General features: G+C 49.9%; 1 protein-coding gene across 12 annotated transcripts in view; it reads left to right on the top strand.

The window, feature by feature from the left end:
• The first annotated feature begins 2,384 nt into the window (after positions 1–2,384).
• MFSD6 (major facilitator superfamily domain containing 6) overlaps positions 2,385–21,004 on the top strand; it is a 70,405-nt gene continuing 51,785 nt past the window's right edge. For 2 of the 12 annotated variants that reach the window (XM_072741139.1, XM_072741147.1), the window contains exon 1: positions 5,978–6,356. The gene's annotated coding sequence lies outside the window, so the exon portion shown is untranslated. Of the gene's footprint in view, positions 2,491–3,057; positions 3,630–4,513; positions 5,302–5,723; positions 5,859–5,977; positions 6,357–6,844; positions 7,100–7,628; positions 7,726–14,680; positions 14,831–15,202; positions 15,394–21,004 lie in introns of those variants that run through there. The other 10 variants (XM_072741144.1, XM_072741143.1, XM_072741146.1 and 7 more) reach the window with 10 other exon arrangements.

Here is a 21,004-nt window from a genome sequence, read left to right as displayed (position 1 = left end):
ATGTTCATAGCATCATTATTGGTAATTGTCCAGGAATGTAAATAGTCCAAATGCCCAACACAATAAAAAAGTGTCATTTCTTTCTATGTTGGAAATGAAATAACTATACACAGCTTGTACTTCTGAGCAAAGGAAATCAAGTATAAAAGACTATATCCTTTTGATTCCTTGTATATATAGCTTAAAAACAAGCAAAACTAATCTGTGAGTTTACAAAGCTCCAATGATGCTTATCTTTTGGGAGAAGGGAAGAGGAGTAACTAGTTAGGGTCATAAGGGAACCTTCTGGGGGATTGGTAATATTCAACATCTTGCTGTTGTGGTGATTACACAGGTTTTATCAAATTTATTATAACTTATTGAATTTTCCCCCTTATGATTTCTCTACTGTTCTACATATCATACTCTAAGTGTTAAAGGTGAAGAAGTATATTTTTAAAAATTACATATCTGTGATCCATAGTAAGTGCCTTGGTCTGTATTGGCTCTCTCTGGGATCTCCTTGCAGACGGGGAGGCCCTATTGGACACCTTCTCATGAAGACCTTAGGGCAGCGTGTGTAGAGGAGGGTAGGATGCATCATCTTACAGAAGTGCCGAGGAGATAAAATTGGCAAGACTTAGTGTTTGAAAGTGGTGAAAACTTTGGAACTTTAGGCATTAAGCCATAAAAATCTAATGAATTTTTAGACAGATTTTATTTATTTCTTCAGGAGAGACCCAGAGAGAGAGGCAGAGACACAGGCAGAGGGAGAAGCAGGCTCCCTGCGGGGACCTCGATGCGGGACTCCATCCTGGGGCCCTGGGGTCATGACCTGAGGCAAAGAAGCCGCTCAACCACTGAGCCACCCAGACATCCCATGAATTTTTCTAAATAGGGGAGGAACATGATGGAAGTGATATTTCTGAAAAGTTAATCTGTGTGTGGCTCATAGCATATGCTACCTTCTATTATCCATTTATTTATAGCCCTGTCTCTCTTAGCAGGTCACAAGCCTTTTGATGGAAGGGACCTGATTTTATTCTTCCTTATATATCTGGGGGTTAACTACACTACACGCCAGCGGACTTACTGTTATCCAATAAACAGATGATGATGATGATGCTGTGGAACTGGACTGCGAATGGACAAGAAAACATTTTAGGAAAATACATGAAGAAAATCACACTAAAACACCTATTCTTAATTTTTTAAACCCTTATTACATCAAAAGTTCTTATTTACACTTGCTAAATGTATAGAGTGGTACTTTAGTAACCTAGTGAATTATCTCCCTCAAAGCACCAGCTAGTCTTATTCAGTGGCGAAGCAAGAGGGGCACTCATGGGGAAAAAAAATAAAAATAAAAAAATAAAAAGTAATAACACAAGGGAACGACTATCAATCATCACGAATATTTATCATTGTTTTGCCAACGTAACCATATTTTGAAACATAGATAATGAATATTGGAAAGGAGACCACAGTATTATTAGTTGATATGCTCGTCCCCCCGGAAAACTGCGGAGAAGAGAAGAGATACCAGAATAAAGGATTTCCGTAAGTTTGCCTTCTGCCCTCCTGTTTACAATTAAACGGTCTTTTGAATCTGGTCAAAGTGGCACTTTCTCCAGGAGGGCAACGCCCAGGGAAGAGGGGGTGGAAGAGGGGGTGGAGGAGGGGGCTCAAGGGAACCGGCTCGCAGTTACTCCAGAGCTCAGCCGTATACTGTCAACTATTCATTCAACAAACCTCTATCGCCGCCCTCGCGCCCTTTCCATCCCCCATATGAGGCCACCGACTCAGGAGCTTGGGGTTTGCCCCCCCTTCTCACCTAGGCCAGTTCCCCGTCCAGCTCAGGGACGCGTCACGGGGAAGGCTCAGGCTGCTGGAGCGCCCCGCACCTGTTCGCTTGCACTTTCATAGTAGCAGCGCCGTGAGCGTACGCGGGGTGCGCGCGGAGTGTGTGCGTGGTGTGCGTGCGGCGTGCGTGCGGCGTGCGCGCGGAGTGTGTGCGTGGTGTGCGCGCAGTGTGCGCATGGTGTGCGTGCGGTGTGCGCGTGCGCGGAGTCTGTGCGGTGTGAGTATGGTGTGCGTGCAGAGTGCGCGGCGTGCGCGCGGAGTGTGTGCGTGGTGTGCGTGCAGAGTGCGTGGTGTGCGTGCGGAGTGCGTGCGGAGTGCGTGCGGAGTGCGTGGTGTGCGCGCGGAGTGCGTGCGGTGTGCGTGCAGTGTGCGTGGTGTGCGCGCGGAGTGCGTGGTGTGCTAGTGGAGTGCGTGCGGTGTGCGTGTGGAGTGCGCGGTGTGCGCGCGGAGTGCGTGGTGTGCGTGCGGAGTGTGCGGTGTGCGCGCGGAGTGCGTGCGGTGTGCGTGGTGTGCGTGCGGCGTGCGCGGTGCGGTGCGCGTGCGCGGGTGAATGCGCCGCGTGGACGTGGGGCTCGCCGAGAGGCGCGACCGCCGGCTCCCGGGCCCTCCGGGGAGGAGCGGCTTGGGGGCCTGAGGCGCTGCAGAACCGTGAGTGGCTGTGGCGGCCCGGGGGCGGCGGGTGCAGGCCGCCAGCAGCGCACCCAGGGGCGCCCGGGGTTGGGCGGCAGCGTGCGGCCGCGGGGAGGCCTCCGGGTACCACAGGGAAGGCGGCCCTGAGGCGGCGGCATCACGGGGAGCGAAGAGGCCGCGGCCGAGGGCGGCCCCCGACGGACTCTGCACCCCGAAAGCCGGACTCCAGGGGCCTGCGTCCCGGGGACGCGCGGCCGGAAGGGCTCTCAGCGGAGAGGCTGAGCCGGGCCTCGGGAGGGCCTTGTGTGCTCAGCGGGCCGCCGGCGACCGGGTGTGGGGGCTGGGCGACGGAGTGGGGGAGGGGAGTGGGAGAGGGCGCGACCGGGTGGGGGAGGAGGCGACGGAGAGAGGGAGGGGCGCGTCCGAGGGGCGGAGGGGCCGACCGAGGGGTCAGAGCTGCCGCAGGTCCACGTGCTCCGGCCCGGGGACAACGTGCTGGACAGCTGGACACCGCACAGACTCCGCGCACGCGCACGCGCACACCTCACGCACACCATGCGCACACTGCGCGCACACCACGCACACACTGCGGACCCCAACGGCCCTGAAGGGAAGCGGCCCGAGGGAGGCGACCTGCGATGGCCGAGGAGGAGGGCAGAGAGCAGAGGAGCTGCTAGAAGCAAGCAAGGCCCCGGACCGAGGCCAAGGGAAGCCTACAGAGGTCAGAGGGGCGACGAAGACCCCAGGCTCGAGCGTCACAAGTCAGAGGAAGAGAGACTTTCAAGGGGGCTCCCTTTGGCCCAGGGCGTGACCGGGGGTCCCGGGATCGAGTCCCGCGTCGGGCTCCCCGTAGGAGCCTGCTCCTCTCTCTGCCTGGGTCTCTGCCTCTCTGTGTCTCACGAATAAATAATTTTTCTTTATAAAAAGTAAAATCTCTAAGCCCCCATATGGGAATATGGAAGGGGCTGGTCCACGGGCGGTCCTGACGCCACGCTTCCTTAGTCTGAACGCGGATCTTGCTGCCGCTGAGCGAGGTGACCCTGCAAGCTGCTTACCTTTCACACGCAGCCGTGTTCGCATCCGTCGAATGGGAGAGTAACAGCACCCACTGGTACGGGGCTGTTGCGAGAATGAATATGTGAAAGGCCCTGGCACAGGTAAGTCCCGTGAAGTGTCCAGCTGCTTCTGCGACCACCGTCGTTACATACCGCGACGTCTTTGTTCGGTCGTTTAAGAAAGACACGTTCTGCTAAGGGAAATAAGAGAAACAAACAGTATAAGGAGGAAATAGGAGGTTAAAGTAGAAGCGAATAGTCTGCGACCTACAGTGATAGTGCGTGCGCACGGGAGCCGACTGCACAGGAAGGGCTGAGAAGTCCGAGTGTGCACCAAATACTCTTCGTGCGTAAATGTTCGCGAAGCCCATGAGAATCATGAACCTATTCAAAGGTTACAGTGGCTACTCTCGGGTGACACCTACAAAGCTTCCATTCGTTCTTTGCCTGAGAAATGCCCACCACACCCAAGCTCCTCACCAGGGTAACGGGTGAGCTGGACCTGGGCTCCGCGCATCTGTGCCTGGACTCCGTTGAGAAAGCATTCCTTGTCCCTGGCACCTGGCACGGTCTGTCAAGGCCCCTCCCCGTCCCACCTGGGTTCCGGTCCTTGCACCCAGCCCAACGACCCAAGGAAGGCTGAATCAAGAAGAGCCGGGGGTGGGGCAGGAGGGCACAGGTTGTATTCATATTTCATAACATACACCACCTACTTGTATCTTATCCTTTTTTTTCCTGTTTTTGAAAAACTTTATTTATAAAACTTCCACATCTTTAGATTTAGCCAGTGGGAGGTAGTTTGCTAAGGACCTGATTTTGAAAAAATCTTGATACCTTTAGACTAAAAGACAGTACAGATGAAGAAGGAAAGGAAGAAAAGGAAAAAGTGAAGGCTGGGTAATTCTTGTTTTTAGAATAGAAACAACAGAGCACCTGAATGTTTGCACCCTATCCTGTGTTCATCTACCCTCACTTTTCCCCCTGGCTTTTTTTTTTTTTTTAATTTTTTTTAATTGGAATTCAATTTGCCAACATATAGCATAACACCCAGTGCTCATCCGGCCAAGTGCCCCCCCCCCCTGCCTATCACCCAGTCACCCCAACCCCCCGCCCACCTCCCTTTCCACTACCCCTTGTTCGTTTCACAGTTAGGTGTGTCTCATGTTTTGTCACCCTGATATTTTCACTCCTTTTCCTTTATTCTCTTTCACTAATTCTTATATTTCCCAAATGAATGAGAACATATAATATTTGTACTTCTCTGATTGACTTATTTCACTTTTCCCTGGTTTCTTACCCTGTGTTGTAAAATGATTCAAAAAGCAAGTGATTTCAACATCTTAATTTTGTTTGTGCATCTTTCTCTGCAGTGCCCCCCGGGAGAGCCTGCCTGGCTGTCTGCTTGGAAGCTGAGCACCACACTCGGGAGTAGGGCGATGCAGGAGCAGCATCCAGTTTCTCCTGCTCCCCTTCCCCTCCTTCCATATGTAGGAGGGAGCTTAAGCCATATTAGGTCTACAGTCTGTTCACTTTCTTCTTTTTTTTAGGTTGCTTCTTTAATAGTTGAACAGGAAAGAATGAGGATTCTATAAGATAGCCACCCACTGGGTAGTTTGCGAGCGGTCAGTTCCAGTAATGCAGCAGGAAGCCACACGACCAAAACCTCATTCTCTGACAGCCCACCTTCATCGCTTTCATTTGACGTTTTAGCATTCGCTGCCTTCGTCTTGCTTTTGTACAAAAGTATTGCAGCTGGACTTACCGTGAGGCTAAGGTAACCTAAGATTCTGGGCCCTTCCTGGGCTTCGGGGGGCTACAGGGACTTTGTGATTTTGTTTCATTCTTCCTAAAGAGGGGTGTCAAATCCTAACGCTTCCAGGGCCTGTGGAATTGTCAGTAGGATTTCGTGGTTAGGAGCCTAAGTCCTAGAGATAAAGACTTGTCTCCCTTTCATTAGTAATAGTGGATAGGCCACAGCAAGTCGCAGCCTTGGTTCTGTCCGTTGTCATATGGGGTGGCACCTGCACCTCGAGGACTACGCTGACAGCAAGCGGGCCTTGGCGTCTCATCCGCGCGGGAATGTCCCTGTGAGTCGTTGCTGCACCTAGGGAAGGCCACCTTGCAGCCCCCGCACCCCGCCCCCACTTCGCGTCTGACCAGAAGGATGACGCCCATTGCGCTCCGGGGGCGCCACCCGCGCTCACGCGCACATTCGCCAGCACCTTCCCACATGCGAGGCTGCTCCGGCCTCGGCGCCCCCCCTCCCGCAGCTACCCTCCCCCCCTGCAGCCGGTGAGGGCGGTCGGCCGCGTCTGCGCAGGCGGCCCCGAGGTACCGCGCCGGGCAGGGTGACGGGGGCGGGGGACGCAGACGACCCGCCAGCGGGCGCCCCCCACGCGCCTCCCTCCCCGTGAGCCGGGCCCGCGCCGCCAGCTTGGGGAGGGCGCCCGGCGCTTTCCGCTCCTCCGCGCGTCTCCGCGGGGCAGGCCCGGGGGCCCCGGGGCGGGCGGGAGGCCGGGAGGAGCGGCCCCGACGCATCCGCCGCCGCAGGAGGCGGAGCGCTGCACCTGGCGGCGGATCCTCGGCGCTCGGTCTCGACGCGGGCGCAGCCGGCGGCGGGCGGCGGAGGCACCGGGCCGCGTAGACAGAGGGGAGACGGCCGCCGCGGGTTGCCCAGTCGGTACCGCCCCGCCCGCCCTGCCCGCCCTGCCCGCCGCAGCCGCGCCGAGCCCGAGATGATGCGCGCCGCCCCGGCAGCCGCCGCCCCGCGCCAGGGGCAGAAGGCGCCCCGCACCCCGCGCAGTTGAGCGCCGGCGCCGCCCGCAGCAGGTGAGCCGGGCCGCGCGGGGAGGGGGCCTCGGCGGGCGGGGTGCTCCCTGCGGCGGCGCGCACCTGCGGGCGGGGGAAGGGGCTCGGCGGCGCGCACCTGCGGGCGGGGGGAGGGGGGCTCGGCTGCGCGCACCTGCGGGCGGGGGAGGAGGCCTCCGCGGCCTGCACCTGCGGGCGGGGAGGGGATCTCGGCGGACTGCATTCGCGGGTGGGGAGGAGGCCGCGGCGGCGCGCACCTGCGGGCTGGGGGGAGGAGGCCGCGGCGGCGCGCACCTGCGGGCAGGGTAGGAGCCTCGGCGGCGCGGGTCCCGCGCGGGCAGGTGTGCGCGCCCCCGCTCCCCCCACCCCAGCGGTCTCCGAGTTGTTCGTTCTCTTCTCGGGGCGCCGGGGAGGCTGCAGCTGGCACCCCGGGTGCCCGGCTCGGGCGGCACTTCCGTACACGTAATTGCGGGAGGGAAACAAAGGCGCGGCCGGAGGGAGCGGTCGCCGGGCGGGGACAGCGGCAGCGGCGGGGGGCGGGCTGTGCCCCGTGCCCCGAGGTCCAGGCCCTTGTCCGCCCAGGCCGCCCGGCGCGCGGGCCCTAAACATCCGCAGGGGGCGAGGAGCGAGGATCTCCGGGCGGCCCAGCGGCGGCAGCACGACCGGCAGCTTGAGTCCCCAGGTGAACACATAGGAGGCCTCCCCCAGGCCTGCGGGCGCCGCACTGCTCCACCAAAGCCTAACGGGGTCCCTGACCTCTTGAGGTACTAATGGGTGTCACCAGCCTTTCTGGGCCCTGTATAGCCCCTAGCCCCCTGTAGTTTTCTGGAGGAAGGCGAACATTTTCAAATGCAACTTACTCCCTCGTTTATCTCTCCCCACGCAGACAGGCAGGTGGATTGATTACCCTTAAGGCAGGCACAAGGCGCAGCTTACCTCTCCCACCCGCGTTCACAACCACGGGCTTTTCTTTTTTATCCAGAAATATTTAATCAACACTTTACAGATCTCCTGGAACAGGTAAAGCCTTGCCTAAAGGTTTTGGCGAAAAAAATGTTCAAGAGTTGAGTTGTAATGACAGTTGGTGTCCAAAGAGTCGTGTGTCCTTGGGCTTGTCACACCTTGGGCCTCAGTTTTCTCACATGTAAAAAGAGATGGTTGGATGGATGGGAGAGCGGCCACCATTCCCCTTAATTGTTCAAGAAGTTCCGGATTTTGTGGAAATCTGATGTCAACATAGATGACAGTTGACCAACCACAGCTGTGTATTTAGCGGATTGCTGGTGTCTGCAGAGCATCTTTCCCCCAAGACGCCGGGAGCTAGCCAGCTAAACGTGTGCATCACTGACAGCCTTGCTAAGTAAGGGAGAGGACGGAGCCCTAGTCATTGGTAAGATTGGCTTTTGAGCAGCTGGCCATTAGCAGACATTCAGTATACCTCCAGTCATTGAGATAGCCAGATGGCTTGTGTTTATCGCAAGCTGGAAGGAAGTAAAATTTAGGATTGCTTAGGAGGAGGCTGGAACATTGCTGCTGAGGCCAGTGCAAGACGCTGGGGGAGTAGCACAGAGGATCCAATTTCAATAATGCATTAAAGCTAACAAGCATGTTTATAATAATTTATTCCTAAGGTCTTTTCAGTTTCTGTACAGATAAGGCAAACTAAAACACAAAGATACAAACCAGTTCTGCACGTTTGGTGGCATGAGGTGTTGGGTCACTAAGTCTGTCTGGAGTGTTGATAGTAATAAGGCACTTTTTTGAGCACTTACTGTGTTCAAAACACCATCTTCCACACTTAATTTCTAAGTCTCCGTGATAGAAGTCTTTCCCCCAGCATCGTGGATGATGAAAGGGAAGCTGAGAAGAGTTACACAAACCACATAATCTCAGTGAGAAGGGGAGTTAGATTTGACCCCATGTCTCTGGCTCCAAAGCCTAGGAAATTCCCACATGATGTTCCTCCTCATTCAGGGTCCACGGGCCTCACCACTTACACAGGTGGCCTCTTTTGCTTTTTGACTTTGAAAATTAACTATATTTCAGTGTATGTATATTAGATGTTAACATTTATCTATGTAAGGTAATCTATAGATTTATGTCGTGTGCATATTAATGCATGTATATTTACCCATTCGTTCTCACCATTTTTAGGTTGAAGGCAAGTGTAAGAAAAATGAAAGTAACCAAGGATATATTTAGTATTAGGCTGACGGGTTTTTTTGGTTTTACTTCTTTCTCTACTCCGTAAATCTTGATTTAGCAACTGAGCGTAAAGAAAGGGAGATATGCAATAAATGTAAATATCTCTGTTAGTCACTTTGGTACATTGGCTAGGGAAAAATCAAGATACGGTACATTAAAAAAAGGAAATTGAAAAAGAAATTTATATCTGTGTATTTTATGCAGGCACACATACACCACATTGTCCCCAAACCATTCACATTGCCTACCTGAAGGAAGGGTGATGCGATGATCAGAGGGTGCTTTTACTTTTTTCTTTATGAAGTTAGGTTTGGACTTGTTTTTTAAGGGTCTGTGTCAGCCTGATTTGTTGCCCTAAATCCCGAACGGCACATAATGTGGTACTTTAGCCCCGTTGTTGTTTTCAGTAACATTTGCTCCCTAGCTGGTTTTTCTTCTTCATGTCTAGAAGATACTTCTCTATTGTCAAATGGCACTGGCTTAGTTTAGTTGGCCGGGAAGCTTTTGGAAACTGTCAGGGTCGTTTGTTAAGACGATGATTTATTGGTGCAGAGCCCAAAAAAGAAAAGCAAAGCAAACCAAAATAACCTATATGTGAAACACCTGAACCTTGATCCTATCTATCGATATGTGTTTGTTGTAGATATTGCAGCTCTCGTGCTAGCTTGTGGGTATGTGCAGCTCCCATGCACACCCACACCCCCTGTCTCAGCACCCACGAAACCTTCCCAGAGTTTTGGATTAAAAGAAGCCTCCTCCTGCCTGGGTCCCACGTGCCGGGCAGGATGTGGGGAGGACTGTTGAAAGGGGGTCTGAGGCTTGCATAGGTGCCTCAGGCCCTGGCAGCCCCGCCATGTTTTCGGGGTGCTGGGGGTGCTGGGATGGGACAGGATGGGGCCATCGGGTTGAAATCCGGGCTCTGAGAAAGGTACCAAAGAGGATGGATAGAGGATGGCCCGGACACCTTTGTGGACCTGTGTTCCTGCGTGTGTTTGAGAAGGGATGAACAATTCAGGGTTGGCAAGTAGAAGACAGGCAGGTGCACCTTTGAATGACTCGGAAGAGGTGTTTGATCCGAGGCCCAAGCGGGGTGGGGGCCGAGTGGAGCCTGGCCCTGGTGAGTCAGCGGCTGAGGGGCTGGCCTGGCTTCGGGGGGCCACAGGAGAGCTGGAAGGGGGACCGAAGCTGTCCCAGCAGGCCTGCTGTGTGGCCCAACCGTGCCAGGGGTGGGGCGGGAGGGCGGGCACCGCGGCCCTGCCCTCCCTGGGCCTTGTCTGGGCCTTGCCCGGGCACCGCAGGAGCAGGACGGACAGGTGGCCAGCCCCGAGCGCGGGGACCGGGCTGGGCCGGGCATGCCTGGGGACAGGGTGACGGTGGCGCTCACTCGGGCCGGAGGTGAGCAGGGCCCCTCAATGCTCGCAGCCCGCGGCCCCGCTGACCATGGGGGCACGAGGTGGCCGTGCACACCTGTGGCCGGAGCAGCCCTGGCCTGCTCCCGCGGGAAGCTTTCCAGCCTCTGGGCAGCCCCTTCTTCCTTCCATTGGGAAGTAGTTTCTGTGGAGCTGTGTCAACGAGCAAGTGAGACCCGAGTTCACCTTTATGAGGGAGTTTGAATAAAAGATTTTGTGGCCATGCTTTCAGAGAGTAAAAATGAAGTGCACTTTAATTTTATTTACTATATGAACAGGTTCCTTATATTTTGAAGGTGTGACATCTTTTTTTAATATTATTTTTTATTAATATAGCAGAAGTGCAATGTTACGTTAGTTGCAGGCCTAACGCAGTGGCTTCAGGAGGCCGTAGTCCTGGCATGCTTCCGCAGCATTAGTTACCACACGTCGCCTTACGGAGTTGGTGCCGTGGTACTGACTATGCTGTGCTTTCCATCCCCATATTACCTGGCAGTTTCTACCTCTCAATCCCCTCTGTTTTGTCGATTCTCTCAATGTCCCTCCTGGCTGGCAACAGCCAGTTCAGTGTATTTAAGAATCTGATTCTATTTTTTGTTTGTTCCTTCCCTTTGTTTTTCAGATTCCGTAAGTGAAATCATATGGTATTTGTCTGTTTGACTTGTTTCATTTAGCCTTAGACCCTGTGGGTCCATCCATATTGTTGCAAACGGCAAGATTTCATTCTTTTTTTATGGCTAATATTCTATTGTATGTGTATATACCGCCTCTTCTTTATCCACTCGTCCATCGGTGGATGCATGGGTTGCTTCCACAGCGTGGCTAGTGTAGCTAATACTGGAATAAACCGAGAGACATACACGTTTTCCAGTTTGTGTTTTCATCATCTTTGGGTAAACACCCAGCAAACTGGATCCTGTGGTGGTTCCATTTTTAATTTTTTGAGGAGTATCCATTGTGTTTTTCATAGTGTCTGCACCAATTTGCATTCCATCAGCAGTGCACAGGGGTTCCCCTTTTTCCACATTCTTGCCATCATGAAAATAGAAAATCTTTTAAAAATGTCTATAATTCTTAGACTTTTCAGTTGTCTCTACAAGTAAATGGGATAAGCCCTTTCAATTTAGCAACTCCTGTGGCTTTTCAGGAACTCCAGGATCAAGGAGTGTCCTGATTGTAACCCAAATGCTTTGTTTTTAAAATAATGCCTCTTTTATATGTATTTTTTAAAGTGATAAATGCTCACTGGAGGAAAATCCAGTAAAGTATAAGAAATTAAAGTAACTCGTAACTTTTCAGAGATAGGCTACTAACATGATATTTTTTTCAAGTCTCTTTCTAAAACATATTTCACATGAAGTAGGCATTATCGTAAGTATAAACTCTTAGGATATATAGGGGTTTGCGTCCTGCTTTTTCTAGCTTAAAATAATGCAGAGATCATGAGCATTTCTCCATATTCTATATTAACTCAGTTCTTTTAAGTTCTGTTTGCTCTCATAGGGCTGTACCACAACATCTGTAGCTTCTCCTATTGCTGATTGTGTCCTGTGCTGCAGTTCTGATGATTATGAAAACTCCTGAAATGAATATCCTTGTACTTGAATATTTGCATTCTAGAAAAGCTCTACTTCTCTCAGTGAATGAGAGAAACCTTGCCTACCATTCCATCCTTAGCAGGGCTGAATATTTTCATTTCCAAAGGTATTGGTAGGGCATGTGTGTATTTTCACTTGAATGGGCTGGGTAGTCAGTCTTTTCTGAAGGAAACTGGTAGCTCATGTTAACTCTAAAGTTAGCAGAGTTCTAACCGTATGAGAAGCTATTTTAGATTACATATACTGGAATGTGCTGAGGTTATAAATTATTGTTTTAGATGATAGCTTTTAGGGGATATAAGTAAAAATCATAGATCGTAGCTGCATGTCTGCAGAAAAATGTACTTTAAATGTTGAGGTCTGTATTTTGATCTAAATTATAAATTCAGGACACCTGGATGGCTCAGTGGTTGAGCACCTGCCCCTGGCTCAGGGCATGATCCGCAGTCTTGGGATCGAGTTCCGCATCGGGCTCCCTGCATGGAGCCTGCTTCTCCCTCTGCCTGTGTCTGTGCTTCTTTGTGTCTTTCATTAATAAGTAAATAAAATCTTTAAAAAAATTATAAATTCATGAAAGATGTATCTGAGCACCTATAAATTTCTGTTTAAAATGCCTTGTCTAATGGATAGACTGTACTTTCTTTGATTCTCTTCATGTCCTCAGTGTCTTAGCAGTGTCAGAACGGCAAGTAGTAGCAGCAGTCTCCTACTGACTAGGCTTCGATCAAGTACCCGTGTGTGTGTGCGTGCACGTGCACATTAGTGCTCTGACCTAGTGTTTTATTTTTTTAAAGATTTTATTTATATATTCATGAGAGAGAGAGAGAGAGAGAGAGGGGCAGAGACACGGGCAGAGGGAGAAGCAGGCTCCATGCAGGGAGCCCGACATGAGACTCAATCCTGAGACCCCAGGATTACGCCCTGGGCTGAAGGAAGACACTCAACCGCTGAGCCACCCAGGGATCCCTCTGACCTAGTGTTTTATTACTAATAACCTAGAGTTGTATTTTTATTTCTCCTTAAAATTCCTATTTTGCACAGTCTGCTTGTCCTGTGTTCCTAGTGTTTTTGGATCTTGAACCCATCGTCCTATACTAATATATTTACTTGAATCCTTTTTTGAAAAGACTTGAAAGTGTCTCTGTATGAAACAGATTCACATAACAAGATTCAACGATAAACCAAAAAGCATTTGAATAGAATTGTAATTTAATTTTTTTTTAATTAACGTATCTTCTATATGAATTGCTTCTCAGATATAGAAAACAAAATTTTTTTTTTTTTTTTTTTTTTTTTTTTTTTTTTTTTAGAAAACAAAAATTTATTGAGGAAAGGCTTTCTCTAAAACGTTAAGCAAATAACTTCTTTCGGTATGAACCATTTAAAAATCTTTCGTCTCACGGTTGGGAAAGTTAAGTCTAAGATTTTCTGTGTTGACTTTTCAGCAAAGAAACAAAGGCTGCGTTTGTCTTCATTGGAACAGCGAATGATCAGGTGACAGCCCGTTCTCAGGAGCTGCGGGAGGACTCGCAGGTCCCTGGCCGCTGTGGCCTGTGACCAGGGTCCCCAGGCCATCCTGCCCAGGAGGGCCCCTCCAGCGGGGCCTGTTCTGTTACCCGCAGGGGCTCTCAGGACGCCGGGTCAACGTTCATGGGTTTTCCAGGCTTTCAGGGGCAAAGCAGTGGCGCTGGTAGGGTCCCCGTCTGGGAGGAGATGCGTGATGGGAAGCCGGGAAGGGTCACAGTGACATTTGACAATGAGTAGAAGGCGACTGCGAGAGGCGTCTGCTTCCTGCTCTTAAACACCTGGAGCTTCAGGGCTCCCGCCATGCACGCGTGGCCCCAGAGGAAGCCGTGACTGGGGGTCCGCGCCAGGCTGCGGGGGGCTCGGGAGGGGCCTTGGGGCGGTTGTGCCGCAGGCCAGACTGCAGGAAGGGTTTCCTCTGATGTAGAGGCCAGCGGGCAGGTGCAGGAGGCTCCTGGCCGCGGGTTGTGAGCTCGAGCCTCATGGTGGCGGCGGCGTAGACGTTACTTAAAACCTGTGAGTGAGCCAGTGAACGCGCGCGCTGGCGCTTGGAGGGAGAGGAGCATGCTGAGGCGCTGGGGCCTGGGGCACCCCGACTCGGCCCCCGGGGATGCCGAGGTGCCCGGTCCTGGCCGGCTGCCTGCTCCGTCCCCTGCCCTGCGCTGGTCACCGTGCTTGGGGAGCTGCTGGGCTCGGGCCTCTCCCGGGGCTGCCCCCGCCTCCCTTGGGTGCTGCCCTCGGGGGACCCGCTTGGGGCTCGAAACACCTGCTCGTGCTGTGACTTGAACCATGTCCGTCCCTCGCCCGGGGCTTGTGTGAAGCGGGAAGTCGCGCAAAGCTGAAGAAGGGAGCACAGCTCTGGGGCCTGCTTCAAGTTCCCAGAACGAGCCCCTGGCCCGGTACCCAGCCCCAGCCCGCGGCCTAAAACCAACGACGGGGAGTTTGCTCCTGTGATGCCTGATAGGGTCCAGTGACCTCAGCGACAGGCTCTAAATTATATTTAGTTGTGTCTTCCACAAAGTGAAAGTGAAAATCCCCGTGGCCCTTCTGACTAGAGTCACCTTCAGGGACCATTTCCTCCCCACAGCCGCACCCGGCAGCGGCCACAGGGCCTTGCTCCCTTCACATGCTTCGGTGGGGGGAAGGGGGCCCGGTTAGGGTTTCAGCCCCTATCCTTCGCGTTGAATATGTTACATACATAACTAGAATGTTCCTACGGGGGCTGGAGAGACCCGGAGAGGCCTGGTCACCCCTCCAGCCCCTGGACCGCAGTGCGACCTCTAGGGAGGGGGCTTCCTCCCCAACCCCACTCCCCTCCCCTGCTCAGTAAAACAGTCTGAGGACGTGGAAATGGATATAAACATAAAGTCAGTCTCGCTCTTGGTCTCTCTAAAATAAAATAAGTCTTTAAGAACCAGAAAAGAAAAATGCTTTGTCATGCATTATTTTCATTTGAGCCCTAGGATCCCTCTGTGAGTTAGTTGACTTGGGTTTGTGTTCTGGGCCCCGTTTCACAATATGAATAAAGAGGAAGCTCAAAGAGGCACTGATTTGTTAAAGCCAGGAGAGCAACTGGAGCTTCTCTCTGCACTTCCTAAAATTAATCTCCGTCACGTTACGCTTTAGTAAAGTGATATATACGTACATATATGTGTGTATACAGACCACCGCCAGGCTCTTGTCAGTCTTTATTGAGACTTGCCCTTTGGCAGGTCTCAGCACAGCTCCAGTGTGAGAGCAGTCGAGTCAGAAAGATACGGTAAGTTAATTCTCTTCTCGGGTGTCCTAAAAGATTGCATAAACTGCAGTTCCTAGAGTAAGTACTATGCAAGGTCATTGTAGGGGCAGCGGGGTGGCTCAGTAGGTTAAGCTGCTGCTTTGACTTCGCTCTTGGTCTCAGGGTCCCGCTGTCCAGCCCCGAGTTGAGTCGGGCTCCTGCTCAGCAGGGAGCCTGCTGCTTCTCTCTCTCTCTCTCTCCTAAATAAATAAATCAATCTTAAAAAACAAAATTCTGTCACAGGATATTCCTGTTTATAATTAGTGTTAAGGCCAGTACACTAAAATAAAAGATCGGACGTTAGGAAATCTCAGGGGTTGCAGTAGCAAAATATTGCCATTCTGTTTTCCACAGTGAAGCTTCGATGATCTTCACAAAGTACAAATGTGGCCGTTGTCTGCTCCTCTGTGGCTCCCCGTTGCGCCCAGAATAACTAATACGGAGTTCAGCTGTGGATCAGGCGCTGCGCTAGGAGTTCGCGAACCTCGGCTTGTCAGCCCCGCAGCTACCTAGTGGGCAGCGGCGTTGCGTTCCTCAGCTTGTCGGTGAGGAGACAGAAGTGGCTCCTGCCTCCACCGGCCTCCAGCCCCCCTCAGCTACGCCTCCGCAGCGAAGCTGCTCTTCTCCATCAGGCCCTCACCTGCTCTTCCTCTTGCGGCTACTCTCTCCCTCGAAGACTTCTTAATCATCCTCCCCCCCCCCCCCCCCCCCCCCCCCCGCTCCGGGCCATGTCAGCTGTGCTTGCTTCTGTGTCAGCATGTTGCTCACTGTGCAGCGGCCGGGCTTACCACCCCTCTCCCTTGCTACCCTGGGTTGGCAGGGACTGGGCCTTCCCTCACCATCGGAATCACCGCCCACCAAACATCCCGTTCAGTGCCTGGTGCTAAACTTAAATATGTTGGATTAAAGATCATCTTTAGTTTTTTTTTTTAAAGATTCTATTTATTTATTCATGAGAGACGCAGAGGGAGAAGCAGGCTCCCTGCAGGGAGCCCGACGTGGACTCGATCCCGGGACCCCGGGGTCACACCCTGGGCCGAAGGCGGCGTGAGCCCCCCCGGGCTGCCCCATCTTTAGTTTTCAATACAAGTCTCTAACGTATTATTTTCTGTCCTGCCACCCTTTGCCCCATCCGTAGGGCCCTCTGTGATCTGTCGCTGTGCGCTAGCGTCGTGTCCTCAGCCCCAGGATTGACATTTTACGGATCTCCTGTGGTCTCTTCTTTTCCCCTATCCTGGAATCGTTTACCCGTTCGTCTTCGCCCAAAGCAAATCCTACACATCTTCCAGGGTTCAAGTTAAGCCTCTCGTTCTCTTGACCCCCTCTATCTGAAGTCGGGGCTCTGGGCTTCAGAAGCACCCCATTGTCTAACATTCCCTGTTAATTACGCAGTGCCATGGAGCCTCTGCTCCGTCGTTCTTGGAACTTGTCATTTAAATCTTCCTAGTGAAAAAAATAAATAAATCTTTCTAGTGTTTTGGGCTCACCTTGTCCACCACAGAGCAAGTCTTTGAGGCCCACGACCACGTTTTGAACATCCCTGCCTCGTAGCTCCACGATGCGTTTTTGAGACCTAGCACCTGCGAAGAGCCCACACTGTCTGGATCTGAATCCCAGCTCTGCAGCTGACTCCCTAGTGACCTTGAGCTAATCATCTACCTTCTCCGTGGCTCATTTTCCTCATCGTAAAGTTGGGAAAGTAATCTTCCTCCAGAGAGCTGTGGTGATGATTACACGAGTTAATACGTCTTCAGCCTATAGCAGCGATTACTTAAGTCTTGTTGTGCGGTGGTTAGTAGTAACCGTGATAATGATTTGAAAATACAGATATGTTGTCAGGATGGCCAGCCACAAGGTATGTATTAGCCACTGTTTGGATCAGTTTGTTTGTCACCCGGCAGACCGGTTTTGCTATGAGCTGGGAAAGGTCCACCAAGAATAACAGGGATGGCAGGTTCTGGGAGGAGTTTCAGTCCAGGTGGATGCTGTTGGCCTCAGCCGTGGGAAGCAGTGAGTGTCTGGAGAGCTCAGGCTGGACATTGGAGGGTCAGGCTGGGCTGGCAGGACTAGAACCAGTTGTGACTTTTTCACAATTTGGTTCAGCTATAAAGGAGCTCTGAGGTTTCAAAAAGTGGATTTTCCCCTTTTGCAGCTTCAGTACTGGTCTCGGGGCATTACTGAGTTATGATGGAAATGGCGCCAGGAGGACCGTCCTTTCTGTGTTATCCAGGGACTGGTTCCCTCCATCGCTGATAGTTATGTTGCTGCTACGTGATAGTGTCTGTAAATCTGATCTTTGGCAATTATTATTCCAAATGATATATTCAGGTTTAAGGGTTTTTTTCCTTCCTTGAAAAACTGAATCCATTTCCATACTCATATATTCGTGGTTACCTCCATGTGCGTTTGAGCAGTTTCCATTTAAATGCATAATGAAGATAGCTGTCAATTTTAACAAGAATGATTTCATCACCTGTCATCAATAATGCAGGAATACCTGCCAGTTGAATGACTCGGTGTAAGTACTGGTACGATGTCTTTCCAGGTTTTAAATTTTTTTTTAAAAAAAGGCTCAGAGGTTTAAACAAAGCATTAGCTTAATGGGCTCATGTTGTTAGACTCCTGAATAAACCAGATCTCTCCTCGGTTTGTAAACAGATTAAGTACTTCATCCAGCATATAAATATTTTTACTGCTTCTTTTTTGAGAGCTTTTATTTATTCAAGAGACACAGAGAGGGGCAGAGACACAGGCAGAGGGAGAAGTAGGCTCCCTGCAGGGAGCCCGATGCAGGACTGGATCCCGGGACCCTGGGGTCACAGCCTGAGCCCAAGGCGGACGCTCACCCGCTGAGCCACCTAGGCACCCCTTTTACTGCTCTTTATACTTGTTCTGTGAATCCTTATGGCCGATTAAATGTGATCGAAGTCAGCCGAAGCATGCCCTACTTTGGGGGCGTATTTTAATTTTATTAAAATACAGAGGTGGTTTTGGTTTATTTGCTTCTTTTTGTCCCTGATCCTATGATTGCACAGATGATTATAGTTAAATTGTATTTTGTCGCTGTATTAAATGTGACTGTTTAGTTTATCTTTTCCCTCAAAATCTAAATATAACCTGAAAATATTAAGTCTAAACATTAATGTCCTGAATGGAAACTAAAAGTTTTTGCTTGTATTTTGAGAATTGGGATTCTTACAGAAGTTACTGGAGGTGACATTCACACCAAGGTACCGAATGTTATAAGAGAGGAACCTTCCCTTGACTACTTTGCATTTGTTGATACTTCGAGAACTACTTGACATCTGGACTCACGGGACAAGGGAAACCTTGCATGACCATATGATAATCAAAAATCATTTGAATAAGATGGTGGGGAGCGAATGGTCTGGGAGAGAGTGACTCAAGGCCTAACTCAGCTTCCTAACGTACGGTGTTTTGCAGCTTTGAATTAGCCTTTAGGCATCAGTTCTCATTGTCACTTGGACAAGCCAGAGACTTAGGCCCTTTCAAAAGGACCGTGTCCTTCTATGACCTACTTATTAAAGACTCGGCATTGATCTATGGAAGGTAATTAAATGCCATCTGAGTGAAATTCGTAGTCAGAGCTCATTCTGTACAATTCTGAAAATTATTTTTAGTCTGTGATAGAGGGATACTGGTAGCTACTTTTAATTATTTTTTTAATTATTGTCTTTTAAAAAGATAAAGCTCATATGACTGCATATTTTTTAGTTTTGATTTTTATTTTTTTAAAGCAGAGACAGGTATGTACAAAGTTCTTTAGAAGCATGAACAAGTTTATAAGGCTTGCTTAAAAGGAGAACCACAAGACTGTACCCGCCACTCGCTTCCCCTGCCTTCCCACTGCTGTTGGGATATTTGCAGCCGGTGTAGTTTTAGATCAAATGCTTGCGTTCCTAACTCCTGGTTTCTAAGTGTGCACATTACCTGCTCCTTTCCTGCCCCAGCCCCCCGCCCCGGTTCAGCCGTGTCTTCTCGGACCTTCCCCGCGTGTGACACGGCAGCTGGGGGAGCCCCGGCCTCCCTACTTGCGGGGTAAGACTGTAGTCACAGCTGAGTCACCTAGTAGACCGTGGCTAGTTCCCTTTTCCTGTGCCACTTTCGGTTTTCTTGTGATGTTCTTGCTCCACTTCCGCCGTCCTCACCACTAACTCATCCCTGACTTCACCAGTGCCCGAACACACTCAGATGCACTGCTACCCTGCAGTGTCCTTGTGCTGCGGGCCCCGGGAGCCTTCAGGCCGGCCCTGGACCCCCGCTGTCCTGTGTGTCGGGAGCACGCTGGCACTCGGGATCTCCGGCCACCAGCGAGCTCGTGCCCCTTTGCCTCCCACCCACGCCGGGTCTTTTCTGTCCTGTATCCCGTGTCTTCCTCTCCCTTGATTTAGTCCCGTGTTGGTGGCACACAGCCTGAGAAACAAGAGGTATATTTTTTGAGAAATCCCATATATAAAGTGTCTTTATTTCACCTATAAACTTGAATAATGATTTGACGGGCTATAGCTTCTGCTGTCATTGTTGAGAAGTGTGAAGGCATCTCTGGTTCCCGATCCTTATTATGTGATGCATTTTATTCTCTGAGACTTTGTAGGGTCATCCGTTGGTCCTTGTGTTCCGAAATCTTAATGATGTGCTTTGGCTTGGGTCTGTTTTATTCTCTGCATTGGACACTCAGTGGGTCATTGCAGTCACACAATTCATAGCTTTCAGTTCTGAGAAATATTTTTGAATCAAAAAATTTTCCTTTTCTTAATTTTCTCTGTTTTCTCTTCTTAGAGTTCCAGTTTTTTAGACATCTTTCTGGATGATCCTGTATTTGCCTTGTCCTTTCTCTCCTACTTTCATCTCTTTTCTTTTATTCTTCTTCATAGTTTAAGTTCTTAAGGTCTTTTTTCTTTTTTTGAAAAAAGTAATGTAAATCAGTGACCTTTTTATACATTGAACACATCCACTACATTTGATCTGGTAAAGACCCAGATCAAAAAACCATAAAATTCTCAGCACCCTAGAAACCCCCGTCTAGTCACTATCTTCCCCAAAGGGAACTACTATTTCAAAAATTTAGCTTTTTGTTTTGAGAGAACTGTAGAGTCACATACAGTTAAAAGAAATAACACCTATAGCCCAAGTATCCTGTGCTCATTTTTCCCCAGCGGTAACATCTTGTAAAACTCTAGTACAACAGCGTAACCAGGATACTGACATGGATATGGCCAAGGTGCGGAACGTTTTGCCACCACCAGAATGTCTCACGTCTGTCTTCTGGGGCTACCACCACTTTCGTCCTCTGTTCCCTATGGAACACCTGGCAATCCCTATGCAGCCTCCATTTCAGTAATTTTGTCACCCCAAGAATGACATGTGAATGGAATCCTACAGTATGTAATCTTTTAAGATTGGCTTTTTTCCCCACTCTTTACTTTTGTTCTCTGGAGATCTACCCAGGTTATCCTATGTACTTCTAGTTTGTGGTCTTTTATTGCTGCATAATATCCCGTAGCATGGATGTGCCACGGCTGTAGAGCCGTCTGTCCACTGAACCATATCTGCTTTATTGCCAGTTAGGGGGTGTCACAAATGAAGCTGCTGTAAATATTTGTGTCTTGGTTTTTGTGTGAAGTTTTTTTCATTTCTTTAAGATAAACGCCCAAAAGTGTGAGTGCTGGGTCATAGGGTAGTCACATATTTAGATTAAGAAACTGCCAAAGTGCTTTCCAGAGTGGATGTACCATTTTATATCCCCACCAACAATGTATGAGTGAACTAGGTTCTTCCTATCCTTGTCAGAATTTGGTGTTGTCATGATTTTTACTATTTTATTTTATTTTATTTTATTTTATTTTATTTTATTATTTTATTTTATTTTATTTTATTTTATTTATTTTATTTTTTATTTTATTTTATTTTATTGTATTTTATTTTTTTATTTTATTTATTTTATTTATTTTATTTTATTTTATTTATTTTATTTTTTATTTTATTTTATTTTATTTTATTGTATTGTATTTTATTTTATTTTTTTTATTTATTTATTTTTTTTTAAATTTTATTTTATTTTATTGTAATTTTTTACGATTTCTACTTTAGCCATTGCTACACATGATCAAGACCTGAGCTAAGATGAAGTGTCAG

This window comes from Vulpes vulpes, chromosome 16 (genome assembly GCF_048418805.1).
Source record: "Vulpes vulpes isolate BD-2025 chromosome 16, VulVul3, whole genome shotgun sequence".
Classification (NCBI taxonomy): domain Eukaryota; kingdom Metazoa; phylum Chordata; class Mammalia; order Carnivora; family Canidae; genus Vulpes; species Vulpes vulpes.
Note: the sequence above shows the minus strand (reverse complement) of the source record. Positions and strands in the feature narration are given on the sequence as shown.